This window comes from Globicephala melas, chromosome 3 (genome assembly GCF_963455315.2).
Source record: "Globicephala melas chromosome 3, mGloMel1.2, whole genome shotgun sequence".
Taxonomy (NCBI): Eukaryota; Metazoa; Chordata; class Mammalia; order Artiodactyla; family Delphinidae; genus Globicephala; species Globicephala melas.
In genome coordinates this window covers 127,162,702-127,178,819 of record NC_083316.1, presented here as the reverse complement: position 1 = coordinate 127,178,819, position 16,118 = coordinate 127,162,702, and the positions used below count along the sequence as shown (strand labels likewise).

The window sequence follows — 16,118 nt, the reverse complement described above, 5'->3', positions numbered from 1 at the left end:
GTGGGTTCTGGATACTGACCCTGAGGCTGAATAATCCAGGTGATTCTGAAGAGGGAAGCAGAGTTGAGCGTCACAGCAGAAGGTGCTCTCTTCGGGAGGAGTGGCATGCTTTGGATGGTGAGACAAAGTGAGTAAAGCCAGACACTGACCTCAAGCAGTCCCCAAACATCAGGCCCTTAGTTTGCTCCACAGATACTTGATAGAGTAGGTCCTACAGCTGTGTAATATACATTCCAGCTCCTACATCTATTCCTCCACCAGTCTCTTAATGTGCCAGTTCTGCATCGTCCTCTATGTGTATCTAGGACCGAGAAGTCCTTTAGATTTGCTTATAACCGCAATCCTCTGACACTTACATGCAGCTTTATGCAGTTCTCCCTCTCATCTATTATTTGAGCAATTCTTATAATTTCCTGGGGAAGGTGACAGGTTGGACTGATAATCCTTGTTTTCAGCACAAAACTCTCATGGTCACATGGCCAATAAGAGTCAGTAAGCAGAAGGGCCCCAATCCAAACTTGGACATTGGACCCTACATCCAGCGAGCCTAGACTAAGATTATCTGTCTGTCTCTCTGCTTGCTCATCCATTTGTCCATCATCCATCCACCCATCCACCCATCCATCCATTTGTCCACCAATCCACGTGTCCATCCAACCATGCATGACTAACTTACTTTCATCTGCTTATTTCTGTCATCTATTTAATATACTCATATATTTATATTCATCCATTTAACGCAATTTGGTATCTATAACAATCTGTTTATTGCAAATATTTATCAAGTCTGTCATGTGTCACACTCTCCCTATCTCCTGCTTTCACTCTCCACGTACCTCATTTTCCCTCTGAATGCTTTCTCCTCTGACGTCTTTGCTGGACCCTTAGTCTGTGTGACCACAATCTCCATTTGCCTGTCTCCTAACCCACACTCTTCCCTGATCACTTGTGAGCCGACCCCTTGTCCTTCCATGACTGCCCCCACCTGGCTCCATTCCTCCCCATGCTAGACTCCAGGGAAATACTGATTGACTCGATGACTGGACCCCCAGCTGGGCTGTCTGCAACTCGAGGGCAAGGACGATGTCTCTTTCAGAGTTCCATCCCCCTCAGTTCTCAGTCTAGGGCTATGCACACGCTATGCATTTTGTTCACACTGGTTGGCTGGAATCTGCACTCCTTGGGAGTTGGAAGGGGCTTTTCAACTATTATTCATTCAACAAATCTTGCATAATTTTTCTTGCTAGATGCTCTTGCCAGGCATAGAGATTAATGAGTACAACCTTATGGACAGATGGGGAGAGGGAAGCCCTGAGAAGGATAAGGGCTTCTTCATGGTCCCACAGCTGTGACAGAATCTTGAGGACAGTGAGGAAAACATTACTACTCTAGACCCAGACAGCTCCTGGGTCCCCCACAGAGCCAGACGGCATGTGCTAGAAGGTCCCCAGCGAGGAGGTATTGGGAAACCCTGGGCTGCTTCACCAAGTCAAACCAGTTAGCCTCCATCAAGAGCCATGGGGAGCTGCCTTCCGGGTGGCGGGGACAGCCTGAGTCAGGCTTGCCTGCACAGATGACATCAGGATGACCAGGGGCTGGCAAGGGAGGGAGGGAGTGGCCCTGAGAGTTCTAAGGGAAGGGAAGTAGGGGACCTTAGCTGGATCCCAGGGTACCATACTCTTGATACGGGATATCTGAGCAATGAAGTCCAGCTCCAAGTGCCAAGGACACTCTAATTAGGCTGGACCTTCCCTCATTGCTGGAAATATCCTGCTCTCCCTACCCCTACCTTATGCTAAAATTAGACTCATAAGATGTGATGTCAGAATTCATCTAGCTCAGAGGTTCTCAAACTTGAGTGAGCCCCAGAATGAGCTCCAAGCGTGAGGTGGAGCTATGTGTACTGCACGAAAAGACCCCAATACACACCACTGACTAAAAAAGTTGCAGAAGGACACACAACATACTGCTTTAACAACCCCCATTCCCACCCCCTTGAAACAAGCAAAATACCCAAACGCTATATATTTCCTACTGGTATGTATATATATATTTTTTTTTTTTTTAAATTAATTAATTATTTCTGGCTGCATTGGGTCTTTGTTGCTGCACATGGGCTTTCTCTAGTTGCGGCGAGCAGGGGCTACTCTTTGTTGCAGTGCGCTGTTTTCTCATTGCGGTGGCTTCTCTTGTTGCGGAGCACGGACTCTAGGCATGTGGGCTTCAGTAGTAGTGGCATGCAGGTTCAGTAGTTGTGGCTCATGGGCTCTAGAGCGCAGGCTCAGTAGTTGTGGCACACAGGCTTAGTTGCTGTGCGGCACGTGGGATCTTCCCGGACCAGGGCTTGAACCTATGTCCCCTGCATTGGCAGGTGGATTCTTAACCACTGCACCACCAGGAAAGTTCCCCTACCGGTATATTTATGTGTCAATGTAAGTATCTCGAAACGTTACACATGTAAATGATTATACTGTTTGCCTTTGGAGAAGGTATTGGTGGTGGCAGCAAAGAGGGCTTTAGCCTTAAATGTAACGTTTTATTATTTTAGAAGGAAAATATACCATGTATTATTTGTGTAAATGCCACACTTTACCCATTTTATCTGGTTGGAAGTCTGAGAATCTGCATTTTAGCAAAGTTTCTGTGCTTCTGTGGAGCTGATCCATGCACTGCACTTTGAGCAAAGCTGGTCTAGTCCCATCATTGTACAAATGAGTAAGCTAAGAGTCAGAGAAGGTCAGGAATTTGCCTAAGACCACACAGCATGGTAGTGACTGAGTTGGGACTTGAGCCCAGGATGTCTTACTCTCTTGTACACGGTGACATGAGGAGGCAACGCATGAGGAGAGAGGAGATGGGGGGTGGGCGTGGTTGTCCACAGGCAGCGTGTGAGCAGATGGGGCTTGGTGTACCACTGAGCTGGGATCGTTAGCAGCCTCTGTGAGGGACAGGGGTACAGGGATGGCGGTGGGGAAAGACGGGGAATGATTATCCATCTTTCTAACTTTCCCTTGAGCCACCCTGTTCTCAGCTCCTCTTCCTTTCTGGGTTTCCCTGCTCTTGTGCATCTTGCCTCTGAGGCCCTCCTGTTTCCATCAGCGGCAGTGGCTCCCCTTTGGACAGCCTGGTTGCTAGGTAACCTTGGGCCATTCTCTTCCCTCTCTTGACTGCATCTTCTTCATCTCTCATCTATACAGTGGATGGACTCAGAGGCTCCCAAACCTGATTTTGCACCCTCTTGGAGGCTCATTTAAAAATGCAGAACGCTGGGCCCCTCCATAATGGGGGCAGTGGGACCTGGAACGTGCATTTTTAACAACCTCATCGCTCTGTCGCTCCACGAGGCCTACAGAGTCTTAAGTTAGAAAACCGCTGTGCTGCTAGTCTTTTTCCTCATGAGCAGCTCCCCCAGCACCCACAAAGGAGCCTTGGGTGGCCTGAGGTCTGGCCTGTGAGGAGCACCTGCTGTGCTGAGGGACCCAGAGCGCCAGCAAGCCTGGTCCCCAGGAGACCTCTCTCCTTGCCACCCCCTGTCTAGTGGTTCCGGATTTCCTCCCTCGGGCTGGCCTCTTCCTCGCCTGGGCAGAATGTCTGGAATGTGGCTGCCGAGGAAGATGGGGCCGGTGGAGCTGCCAGAACTGCCTCCGGAATTCAGGCAGCAGAGAGCAGACTCCTGCCCCTGAGGGCCTCTGCCTTGCTGACCTGGAGGTGACCCAGCAGGACCTGAGCACCCGAGCAAGCGGGGAAGAGAGGGCAGTGGGGCCCTGAGCAGGCCAGGAAATCTCTCCAGGCCTCAGTTTCTGCATCCGTAATATGTCCTACTCTCTACACGTGTGGCATTCTGGCACTCGCAAAACAATTTCACGTCTATTCCTCCTCTGCACCTACCACGTTTCATTAGCACTATATGAAGACCTACTGGAAATTCATAGATGAATTAGACACCGAACTGATCCAGAACACTACCATTTTTCGCCTCAGGCACACTGCTTAGTTTTACTGATTCATTACCTTATTTAATCCTGACAACCCCTGCAAGATAAGAACCCCATTCGGCCACCCTCCATTGCCACCTCCATCTGGCAGATGAGGAAACTACTTCCCAGAGAGGTTGAGTAACTTGTCCAATGTCACACAGCTGCAAGATGGCAGAGCTGGGTTTGAATCCAACTGTCTAACATCAAGTTCAAACCGCCCCCTGTGTCCCACTCCCCTGACAAGTACAGCAAGGGGGAGGAGGACCACACAGTGGTATCCTGCCCTGACCTCACTGTCAGACCGGAACACAGCAATCTGTGCTCCACAAAGAGCACAGAAGCCCCAGCAGTTCATGGGGAGGTGTGGAGAGGGAGGCCAAGAGATGCTCCTGGATTGGGCAACCTTGTGATGGATCTGGTAGGTGCGGGCGGGATGGCAAACCAGGTAGACACACAGCATGAGCCAATGGAGGGTGATGGGCTGAGGTTGGCTGATCTGCAGAACCTGCTACCTCATCTGCTTGGCCCAGTGCGAAACGACCATGAGTGAACCTCATTCAAAAGTTATCGGGGGGCTTCCCTGGTGGCGCAGTGGTTGAGAGTCCGCCTGCCGATGCAGGGGACACGGGTTCATGCCCCGGTCCGGGAAGATCTCACATGCCACGGAGCGGCTGGGCCCGTGAGCCATGGCCGCTGAGCTTGCGCGTCCGGAGCCTCTGCTCCGCAACGGAAGAGGCCACAACAGTGAGAGGCCTGCATACCGCAAAAAAAAAAAAAAAAAAAAAAAGTTATTTGGGGCAAGGCTGCGGCGCACAGATCGAGGGATTGAAGAATGTCCTGAGTTCCCTTGGGGACGGTCCTCCTGAGGAACGTCATCCAGCACATAGATGCTCACAATAAGACTCAGGAGGAATCAGATATGTGGAAAACAAGAGAACTGGAGAAACAGATGGAAGATGCGTACCGGGGGACCAAAAGGAAAATGTTACCCAGCAGTTCAAGCCGGATGCGTAGTGATGGTTTTGATGAAGAAAGTCAAAAGAGACTATTGGAGGCCAAAGAATGAAACTACTGGGGCACTGGATGATGATTTTCTTAAGCCTAAATCCTGGAACAAGAAGTTACATGATTATGAAGCTAACATGCCAGACAGATGGGGTCACAGTGGATATAAGGTGTTATACCCTGAAGAATTTGAAACAGTAGTGATCAGCAAGATATTACCAATGGGAAAAAAACATCTCCCCAGGTAAAAATCATCTACCCATGAATCTCACAAACACAAGAAGTCAAAGAAATCCCACAAAAAAAAAAAAAGCAGAAAAAAATGTCACACAAAAAACAGAAGAAAAGCAAAAAGGAAGCCACAGATATAACAGCAGATTCCTCAAGCCAGTTCTCAGAAGAAACTGGGGCTTTTAGTACCAGGAAAAGGAAACAGCCACATAAGCGCAAGAAAAAATCCAGGAAAATGTCTCTCAAGAAATCTGCTTTATTCTTAAAGGCAGAAAGTGACACTTCTCAGTCAGATGATTCTGCATTGGGTAGTTCTGAGGAAAGTGAGGAAAGAGACACAAAGAAAACCAAAAGGAAAAAGAGAGATTAAAAAAGCCCACATCCCTACGGATAACAATGAAATACCGGAGAGGACAAACAAACACACAAATTGGAAAGTGGCTACAGATGGAAGGTCTGCAGAGAGTTCAGAGGATGACTTAATGACAAAGAAACATCCTTGTTTCCTGCATGACTCTGGATACTTATAGCTCTTACACCTTGGGGATTTGCCAGTGACTCTACTGCTCAGCATAGGGGGCCTGAGGTCAGAGCTGTCCTGTGCCATCCCGTTACGGAGCACAGGCTCCAGACGCGCAGGCTCAGCGGCCATGGCTCACAGGCCCAGCCGCTCCGCGGCATGTGGGATCCTCCCGGACCGGGCCACGAACCCGTGTCCCCTGCGTCGGCAGGCGGACTCTCAACCACTGCGCTACCAGGGAAGCCCCTTGTCTTCTATTTTGGCCTGTTAAACTTGATCCTCTAATTGTTACTAGGGAATCTGTTATTTTGTTACGAAGGTTTCTTGAAGACATTATTATTATTATTATTTTTGTACTTAATCACATTTAGTGTAGAGTGCATATGCAGCCAATTAAAGGACCCAGAAAGCTGAATCCAGTAATGACCTGGGTATACCAAGTGGAATGTTGAATTTGGGGAAAGCAAGGGCTGGGGTCAAGAGATGGATTGGAACTAGTGCTGTATACAATGGTATGATAAGGGAACAGCTGTTGCTCTTGTCTGTTTACATAGTAGGTGCCACAACTTGACTTTTTTTGTCTTTAGCCTTGGTGCTTTGACCTTTCTGTATTTCGACCCCACAGGCGTGGTCCAGTTTACTTAATGAGGAAATGAGCGTAAGAACATTTTCTATTCATGATAACATCCATAGACAGCTGTTATTGGAAGAGACTAGGAGTTTTTGTCAAATTTCCCTGCTGGACAGGGTCTGTGGCTACACTCAGTATATCTCTAAACATGGTAATTGGATCATAAAAGGTTTTCTAGCTCCATTGTTCATTGCCTAAATGGACTTGTGTTCAGAATTATTTCTTCAGTTGTCTTAGGTTAAGTCCTCAACCAAATGAGGAAGAATTAGGCATTAGTTGTGCTAATAGTGCTCTGAACAGGATTCAGGGCAGCAACAGCTATTTAAGCATTGTCTTCCTTGTTCATTTCTTAATCTGTTAATGAACTTTAGATTTTTTCCTGAAACTCGGTTGAATCAGTTCCAAAATGAAACAGGCTTCTCGGGGGCATATCCATTTCTTCCTAGTCTGCCTTTGGATTAAAGCACCAAGCAGAGACCTTGTTACTTCCCTTTGCTATATACTGTGATTCCTACTATGTCAATTCTTAAGAAACCAAATATCACTGGAAGAAGGCTGGCAGAAAACAAGTGAATTTTTTTCATTAAGGCAGGTCAAGTGACATTGTTTTTTCTTGGTTGTCACTTCATGGGTGGAGTAAAAAGCTTGAAAGCTCAGACTTTCAATCTTGGTTCTGCCATTCATTGGTTATAAGGTCCGGAGCAGGTAAGTCAACCTCCCTGGCCTTACTTTCCCTGTGTGTAATACAGAAATACTTCATGGTAGCATGACAGTGTACGACACTAGCAATAGACTATAACTATGACAACATTCCACGAGGTGGTAATATTTTGCAGTTCTAAACTATTAAATTTGTTCTCTTTACAGAACAGATTTCCAATAAAATGCTTAGTCATAAAATAAAAAAAAAATTTTTTTAAGTTATTGGGATTTGTAAGACAGAGACAGCAGAGCACTGAATCAAGAGCGGGGGCCTATCTAGATATAGGCAGCATGGCCATGGATCCAAATCCTGTGATTGGATTGGAGCATAACAGAGGGCGGAGGTTAAGAGCACAGGTTTTAGATCTAGATAAACTTAGTTCAAATCCGGGCTCTGCCATTTAAAGGTATGACGACCTTGGACAAGTCCCTTTAAACTCTGAATCTCAGTTCCTTCCTCTGCAAAATGAGAATGATAATAGTAGTACCTTACTGGGAGGATCTCTGAGGATCAAATGAGACGATGCGTACTTAGCCTAGTACATAATAAATTAGAACAAATATCAGTTATTCATATATTCACCACAATTGTTACTGTTGTTGTTACTATACAAGAGGGAGAAATGGGAGATGATGCTGGAAAAGTGGTTCGCGGTTGTGGAGAAGGGGACATGGGAGGGATACTGGTTCTCAGTGGGGCCAGGGCCACATCAGAGCCCCCCGTCTGGGGCCAGGTAAAGGTGGGGATTACATCAGAGGTTCCATTTCACGTCCTCAGAGTGGACCCCCATCTCCCGTCTTCCTGTTGCGGTGACCTAACCAAAGACATTGAACCAGCCAGCCGGGCTCTAGGAGCTCTCAGCGACACCCCACCTACCAGCACCAGCCTGAGGCAGGCTGACTGAGGGCTGGATTGGGCGGATGAGCTCATTCTTACTAGCCTCACCAACCAGGCCGGACACTTCTCCTGGCAGGAGCCTGTCAGAACTGCCAGCTGGGGGTCAGGATGAGCTGGAGGGCCTGGTGGTGCCCAGATGCCCATGGCCAGCAGGTCTGCTGAGTGTTTGATTACATTCCCGGGCACCCCAGGCAACACCAGGGCTGGCGGTTCCCACTCCTGCTGGGTCCCGTCTGTCAGCCACACAGCTGACATCCCCAGCTCGGCCCCCTCAGCCCACCTGCCTTCCACCTTCTGCTTCTTCCTCTTGGCTGCAGGCTGCAGCCCTCACGGAGCCAGGTGGCCTCATCCCCTGATGACTTCATCCTCCTTAAAGGCATCAGGTCCCATGGACAGCCAGGTCTCTGGAGCCCTTCCTGTCCACAGGTCCATGAACCAGACTCCAGGGTCTCCGCTCTGTACCCACTCCCATCCTGCTATATGTGACTCTCCCCGGGAAGTATGACAGAAGGGACCCCAGACCTGGAAATGACAGCTTGCGTCTCATGTTCATTGAACATGCTCTCTCATTGTAACCAGTCCATCAGCCAACTGTCCCTATGAGCTGAATCTTTTCTCCAGACTGGTCCTCCAAGGTGGGCCACACTCACTCCACACCTACTCTGGGTATGCGACTCCTGTGGGCCAGTGATGTAGCAGTTCCCTCTATTAGGGTGACGGACGGTTCCCATTTCCCTGAAAGTCCTGCATCCCCGGAAGCCCCTCAGTCCCGTGCCAGCCAGGATGTTTGTCAGCCAGTCCTGCACATGCATCCGTGATGCGCTGTCTTTCATGATTCGTGTCTATGATTTTCACTGAATTAACCTGAGCCTTTAGCCTGCCCCAGAAGGAATCAGAGGGGTTCAGTCTATTAGAAATGAAAATAATACTCTCTGTGCTTCCAGAATCCATGGACACCCTGAAACGTGTCATCTGGTTAGAATTTTCATCACTGCTCAAGCCCCTCATTTATACTCTCTACCCCATGGTGAACATGGACAGATTGCTCTAGGAAGGAAAACCTAGGAGGGAGGGAGGAAGTGCTCACCAGTCCAGCTTTCCTCAGGCAAGTAGGAGAGTGGACAGTGATAATTTGCCAGGTCTTTCTCTTGAAGCCTACAACATCCTATGTCAAGAATGTTAGAGCTTTAGAATACTAGAGTTAGATGTCAAAGATCAGACAGAGTTCAACACCTGCTTCAATGAGACAGGGAAACTGAGGTCCAGGCAGGGGATTCAGAATCAGATGTAATTCTTTAAATGCCTATGATGTGGCTGACACTGCTGGGAAAAACTGATGCCCGGGGCCCACTCCCAGGGAGTTTGATGGAATTGGTCTGGGGGGTGGGGCCTGGGCACCATGATTTGTAGAAGCTTCCCAGGCGATGCCAGTGTGCAGCCTCGGTTGAGAACCCCTGGGTTAGACAGAGATCCATCCCTGAAGAGCTTAAACCAGAGTGGGGTGGAAGGTGATGTGAAAAGAGGCACCCACAAAAGTAGAACAAAGCAGAGAGGCACACAAGAGGTTCGGCCACAGTGCTGCAGGGAGGCAGGGGAGAGCCGGGGTAGTGCAGCCCGGTGGTTAAGAGGGTCCAGACAGAGCCGGGCTTGCAACTTAGCTTAGTCTAGACCAGTGACCTTGGGCAAGTAATTAAAGCTTTTCTGAGCTTCAGTTTCTTCATCTGAAAACTAGAGAATGATAACAGCGCTTAATCCACTGTGGCGGCGTTCAGAGAAACGAGATAATCCCCGCAGAGTGCTGAGATGAGTGCCTGACATAAAGATTAGCTGCTATTATTATTATTATTACTTCTCACTCAGGTCAGGGCCATGGTCTGGGGGAGCTCACAGAGGGGAGCTGGCATATGGGCTGTACCAAGATGAATAGGTACCATTTTTGATGTCCGGGAAGCTGTGAGCAGGGGCTCAGGAGTGAGAAGTTGCAAGCATGCTTGGGGGTCAGTGAGGAGTGCAATTTCCCTGGGGGGCTGGAGGCCAGAAGGTCGCCCAGTTAGGTCCTGGGACCCGCAGAGTGGGGGATCAGGGCCTGGGGCAGGAATGGTGGAGGAACTGGGGAGGAGAGGACAGATGTCAGTAGCGTTCTGCGCTTCTGCGATCTATCCCAATCCTCGTTGCTCCCTTATCCCCAGGCTGCAGACATCCCTGCACTGGACAGGCTGGAGGCCAGCCTTGGCCAGGATGGGGAGCCCAAAGGCAGATAGTCACACATGACTAGCCAAAGGGGCCGCACAGCCACCTTCCTCGGGTTAATGCCTAATCGGCCCTGACTCGGAGACTTGGGTGGCAATCAGCCACGTGGATAATTGCCCAGGTTAGCCTTCCCATTGGCGTTGATCACAGCAGTCCCCCTCACGCTGTAAACCCCTAGGCTTCTCATGCAACTTGCAGGAGGGAACACCTGGGTGACTCTTCCTGTTAGGGGGCCCCTCTAGATGTCTTGGGCAACACATGGAAGCTGCTTGACACCTGTGGTCATCCCTGACCCCGGTGACAGATCCCTGAGGGCATGGCCCACAGTGGCTGCAGCCACTCCATGAATGGATATCTCCTGAGCGCTGGGAAACCACCAAGAGCCTCATTACTCCTCCATAAACAAGACCAGAACCTTAATGGTTCCACTCAGCCATAGGGTCCAGACTGAACTTTTAGAAAACCAAGTCCGAGCCAGAGAATCAGGCCTTAGGTTTTGTCGCATGGCAGAGGAAATAGTTCTGTTCTGAGTGGCCCCAGCAGTTTTGAGCCCATTTAACAAAAGAGGAAATAGAGACAGCAAACTGACATCATTTGTCTTGAGTCATATAGTTATAATAATAGTAATAATAAAGATATGTAGACTTCTTGTTTATTAACCAGGTTCAAGGGCTGCTACTCAGCTGAACATCAGGTAGAATTGCTGAGTCAGAACTGACTGCTGGAAGAGGTAGTGAGCTCCCTGTAATTAGAGGTATGCAAGCAAAGACTCATTTATTTGCCAGGGAAGCTGCAGAGGGGTTGTAAATCTGGGGGCCGGGGGAGAGCGGGGGGAATGAACAGGATGGTAACAGAGCCATTTTCAGCTCTGTGGGGCAGGAACTATTTCATTTACCTCTATGTCACCAGTGTCCAGTACAGTACCTGGAAAAGAGATGCCAGGCACTGTGCTTTGCACTTTACACACATTATCTGTCTCACGATTCTGCACAACCTTATGAAGTAGGGATTCCTGTTACCCCCATTTCACAGCTGGGGAAACCAGAGCTCAGAGAGGTTAAGTCACTTACTGAGGAAGGCACAGCTAATAACAATGAGAAGAAGAATTACCTTTTACAGGGGACTTTCTCTGCCAAGTGCCCTCCCTCAACTGTTATCTCATTTAATCCTCATAACAACATCATGAGGTAGGGAGTTATTAACCAGACCTTGCGGGGAGGGGTGACTGTGGTCGTTCATCCAGATCTGCAGCGTGGGGAGGAGAGAGGAGAGAACACTGGCCGGAGAGCTGAGCGACCTGTGTCCCTTCCCAGTGCCTCATGGTCTCTTTGTGTCCTCAGGCAAGTACAACCTGTCCAGGGCCTCAGTTTATCCCTCTGTAAAACCGAGAAGGGAGGTGGAGATGGGCCCGATTTCTCAGCAACTCTCCAGCCGTCATTTTCCATAACTTGATTCCCCACCGTGAGTTCTGGGCCACAACCCAGTTGGCTCCCTCCCTCCACTCCAGAGCTGGCAGGAGGGGATGATCCGCCTCAATTCTCCCACCTCCTTTTTCCTCCTCCTCCTCCTGGGCTGGGACACACCTACTCCAACTTTCTCAGCAGCCTCTTCGAGTGTGCGCCTTCCTGCTCTGAGACTCTGCACCTCCCTCCCGAGCTTGTCAGCCTGGGGCTTGGGAAAGGGGCTCCAGACCAGCAGCCCACCCCGGGGCACCCTCCCCCACCTGAAGGGCACAGGTAAGAACTGCTGGAGGATGGGAAGTTAGGGGGTGGGAGTTGCAAAGTTCATCCATTCTGGTCCCTGAGCAGGGGCTCCTGGAAGGTGGCGACAGAACCAGGAGATGGCTGGGGCAGGCACGGCAGGGGTAGGACAAGGACACCGGGGTCCTGGTCACCTAGGTACACTGAATGAAGCCAGCCCGAGCCTGGGGGCTGGGGATTGGGGCCCAGGAATGGACAAGGCTAGGGCTTTGATCTTCGGGAGAAGCCAGGTCACATTTGCATGTATGGAAAGTTGGGCTCCTTTTCTTGGAAGAATGAAATCCCCTGCTCGGGCTCTCTGGGGCTGAGCCTTCAAGGGGATGTGGAGACAATTTCCTCCTTGATTTTAGGAGGAAGGGCTGGGGCCAGGGAACCGAGAGGTGCTGAGTTCTCCTGTGTGTCCAGGAGGCACAGGGTCCCTAAAACAGACAAAGCCACCTGGTGAGGGGGAGGGAGGGCGGGAGGGTGACTCTCTACGACTCTTTAGAGGCACCCGGATTAGAACCTCAGCTTTTCTGGCTGTCGGATGGGGGTGCTCACTGTCTCCAAGGGCTGCGAAAGGCAGCGAGTCTCAGAGGCCAAGGGCAGCACTGCGGTGGGCGTGGGGAATGGGTGCAGCTCTTGGGGGAAGCAGGAATCTGACGCCTATCTGTGGGGGAAGGAGAGCTGGAGTGGAACGCTGAACAGAGCCACCAGGCCAGAGTTCAGCCCTCCACTTGGGGTGGGGGGCGCGGGTGCTATTGGCCCCAGTGTGGGAAGCAGCAGGCCATGCTGAGGTTGGCTAAGGGCTCAGAAAGGCTGCCTCTGTCCCCAGACGCACAGCACTCAGGGGCAAGGCCTGGGCTCAGGAGAGCAGGGAGGTAGAGAAGCAGGCTCAGAACGCAGCATTTCCAATCCTTCAGCTCCTTTTAAGGTGGGGGTGCTGAGCCCGGGCAGGTGAGCAGTGCCCTCCATGCAGAACCAACTAACAGTTTTTATTACAGCTGATACCCACTGGATGCTTCCTGTGTTTGGGGATGGGGCTGAGTATACACGGTTATTTGAAAATGTTGGGTTTTCAAAGCAGGCAGCGGGAAAAGAGAATTTCATTATTCATGTCCCTGTAACTCAAAGGCGGCGTGGCCTGAAAGAGTTTCATACTGCTCTGGGCCTACCTATTTCCCTACATTTTCAATAATGGTGGTTGGATTATTGTTAAGATCTGTTCTTTTTTTTTAATTAATTTTTTATTGGAGTATAGTTGATTTACAATGTTGTGTTAGTTTCTGCTGTACAGCAAAGTGAATCAGCCATACATATACATATATCCACTCTCTTCTAGACTTCGTTCCCATATAGGTCATTACAGAGCACCGAATACAGTTCCCTGTAAGATCCATTCTTAATCGATTGACCCCAGCAAGGCTGCTGGGTAGGCAGAGCAGGAATGATTGCATTTTGCAGGTGAGGAAGCTGTGGAACTCAACACCCTGGTGCAGGAAGAGGCAAGATCGGGTTCGCCCCAGGGCTCTCCACGGAGCACAGGTTACACTTCTGGCAGGAAGGGGCTGAGTCCATGAGTTGGCCAGGGTGGTGGAGCGAAACAGTGAGGCCCCGTCAGCCACAAGCGCCCTGGGTCTCAGTTTCCTCATCTGTAAAGTGGGGAGGAACTGGAGGGAGTCAAGGTTTCCCTAGAACTCCCCTGTTTCCATGACCCTTAGTGGCCTCCTTAAGGACTCAGAGAACCAGACCAGAAAGACACTGACACTCTTCAGCCCCTACATGTCAGCTGTGCCTGTGCTTTCCACTGGGAGGGGCTGCCAGGCCCCCCTGCCCCAGGCCTCTGTGAGCTGGGCCACCACCCTCTGCTGCCTGCACACTCTTCCCTGGGTATCAATGAACTCACCTCGGCCTGGCGGTTTTCCTTCTTGTTCTCACCAAGTACGCGAGAACGTGGGGCAGCCTTAGTGGAAACCAGTGTGTGCTAGGGACGATGGGGTGGCATAGGTGGGGAACTTGCTGTACCTGCCGGATGCGCCCTGCCTTTTGGGTTCCTTCGGTAATGTGTGCGCTGAGCCCCTGAAAGCTTCCCGTGCTTCCTGGGTCCCCAGCACAAGCTGAGCTAACTCAGAAGCTCAGTGTTACTGTTTCTATGACTAATGGAACTAAATGCTTACATTTACAATAGGGGTTTCCAGACAGGTTTAAAATGAAGAGTGTGGGTCCAAATCCTGCATATTATCGGTTGTATGACCTGGGCCTCAATTCCTTTAAACCTCAGTCTCCTCATTTGAAAAAATGGGGTGAATGATAGTTCCTTTCTCAGAGATTGATGTGAAAATTAAATGAGATAATGCATGTAGTGCCAGGGCCTTGTTTATGCTGGTCACAGTCATCAATTATTTGCCTCCTCTCCACTTCCCCTGGGGTGGAGATCATCTCACGGCACCCTGAAGTGTTCCTTCCTAAGACAGATCACAATTGTAATTATTAGTTATTTGCGTATATTTTGTTTGATATGGTCTCTCCTACTAAGTGCTGCTCTCTGCTCCGGAACCCGTGTCTAGTACAGCACCTGGCACGTAAAAGAAACTCACTGCATATATGTTGAGAGAATGAATGAAGCTTCACTTCTAATTCACAGATGAGAACTGTCGCTCAGAGGAACTAAGCATTAGTCCAACCCCATCATAGATAAGAGTGGAAGGGTCGCTAGAGATCATTGAATCCGACAGGGAGAGACACGGAGGCCTACTTAGAGAAGGCTGATAACTTGGCTGCGGTCACACAGCAAGTGAGTGGGGAAAGCAGGGTCACAAGGCAGATCTTTTCACCTTCCTTTTCCTCTCTTTGCCTCGCCCACCTCAGGACAGGGTCCTGCTCCCTGTGTGGGTGGTCAGCCTCAGAGGCCAGTGAATGGCCCCCATACCCCCTGGAGGCAATTTGGGATCAACAACAACATTGATCCCTAAACTGTAAGATGCCTTTCAGGGGACAGGGGACACAGACCTCATCAATCAGACCCCTCCCCCAACACCTACCAACACACACACACACACACACACACACACACACACCTGCACACCATTCCCTCACTATTGCCAGAGAGTCAGCAAGAATCTGCAACTGTACAAGTGCAAGGTGCTCAGGAGTTCCCTGAAGTCTCCCTTCAAGAATTACTGGTTCCATTTTACAGATGGAATCATAGATTTGGAATTATTTGCCTAAAGTCAGTAGCCAGTTTGCAATGATGTCCTGGGTCAATGCACCGCCCTGAACATGGGATTTAAAGGTTGAAAAGAGACCTCTGATGTACTAAGCCCCTCGATGTGCCTGTCACCAGGTTAGACTGTGTCACATATACCTTCTCTTCTACTCTGCACAACCGCCCTGCGGGCCCGCAATCATGATCCTCTATCACTTCTTTTTGTTGCTGTTCTTGTTGTTTTCAGTGTGGATGTGAATAGAGACTCAGAAAAGCTAAGCCACTTCCTTTCAGTCGCACAGCTTCTGTTTTCTCAACAGATCTTAGTTCAATAGACACTTAGCACTTACGATGCGTCAGGCCCCCAGAAACTCACAGCTGGTAGAGGCAGCTAAGTGGGTGGTTTAATACCTCGAGGTAGGTGGTAAAATGAAGGCAAACTGGGGCTAGCAGTGGCCCGAGGAGCCATACATAGATAGCCCAGTTATGAAGCTGGTGGAGGAAGGCTTCTAGGAGAGTCTGAGACTGAACATCAGTTTTGAAGACTGAATGACGCTTAAAAAAAGAAAGAAAAGTGGGAAAGGCAATTCAGAAAGCAAAAGTAGCATATGCAAAAGCATAGCAGTTAAAAGAAAATGGCATGTGTGTGCAGAAAACTATCAGCTGGGTGGGGAACATTTGGAGACGTGCTCTGAAAGGCAGGATGGGGTCAGGTCACTGAAGGCCATGTGTGCCAGGCCAAGGAGTATGACTTTTAAAATATATATATATGTATATAATTTATGTATAATTTTTTACTAATGAGAAATTACAGAAATACCAAAAGGAAGCAGAAGAGTATTAAAAAAAAATCACTCAGCTTCAATAATTACGTTTCCCCTATACCTCCACCAACTCTCCCCTGATCAGATTATTTTGAAACAAATCTCATATACATAATTGCATCTGAAAATATTTCAA

At 49.5% G+C, this 16,118-nt stretch overlaps 2 protein-coding genes and 1 pseudogene across 8 annotated transcripts in view; 2 read left to right on the top strand and 1 right to left on the bottom strand.

The window, feature by feature from the left end:
• Nucleotides 1–16,118, bottom strand: part of LOC115840788 (ras GTPase-activating protein-binding protein 1) — a 354,642-nt gene that overhangs the window by 190,974 nt on the left and 147,550 nt on the right. The window lies entirely within an intron of this gene.
• LOC115840746 (uncharacterized protein NKAPD1 pseudogene) lies at nucleotides 4,810–5,743 on the top strand (annotated as a pseudogene).
• FAT2 (FAT atypical cadherin 2) overlaps nucleotides 11,786–16,118 on the top strand; it is an 85,976-nt gene continuing 81,643 nt past the window's right edge. The window contains exon 1 of the mRNA XM_030834169.2: nucleotides 11,786–11,950. The gene's annotated coding sequence lies outside the window, so the exon portion shown is untranslated. The remainder of the gene's footprint in view (nucleotides 11,951–16,118) is intronic.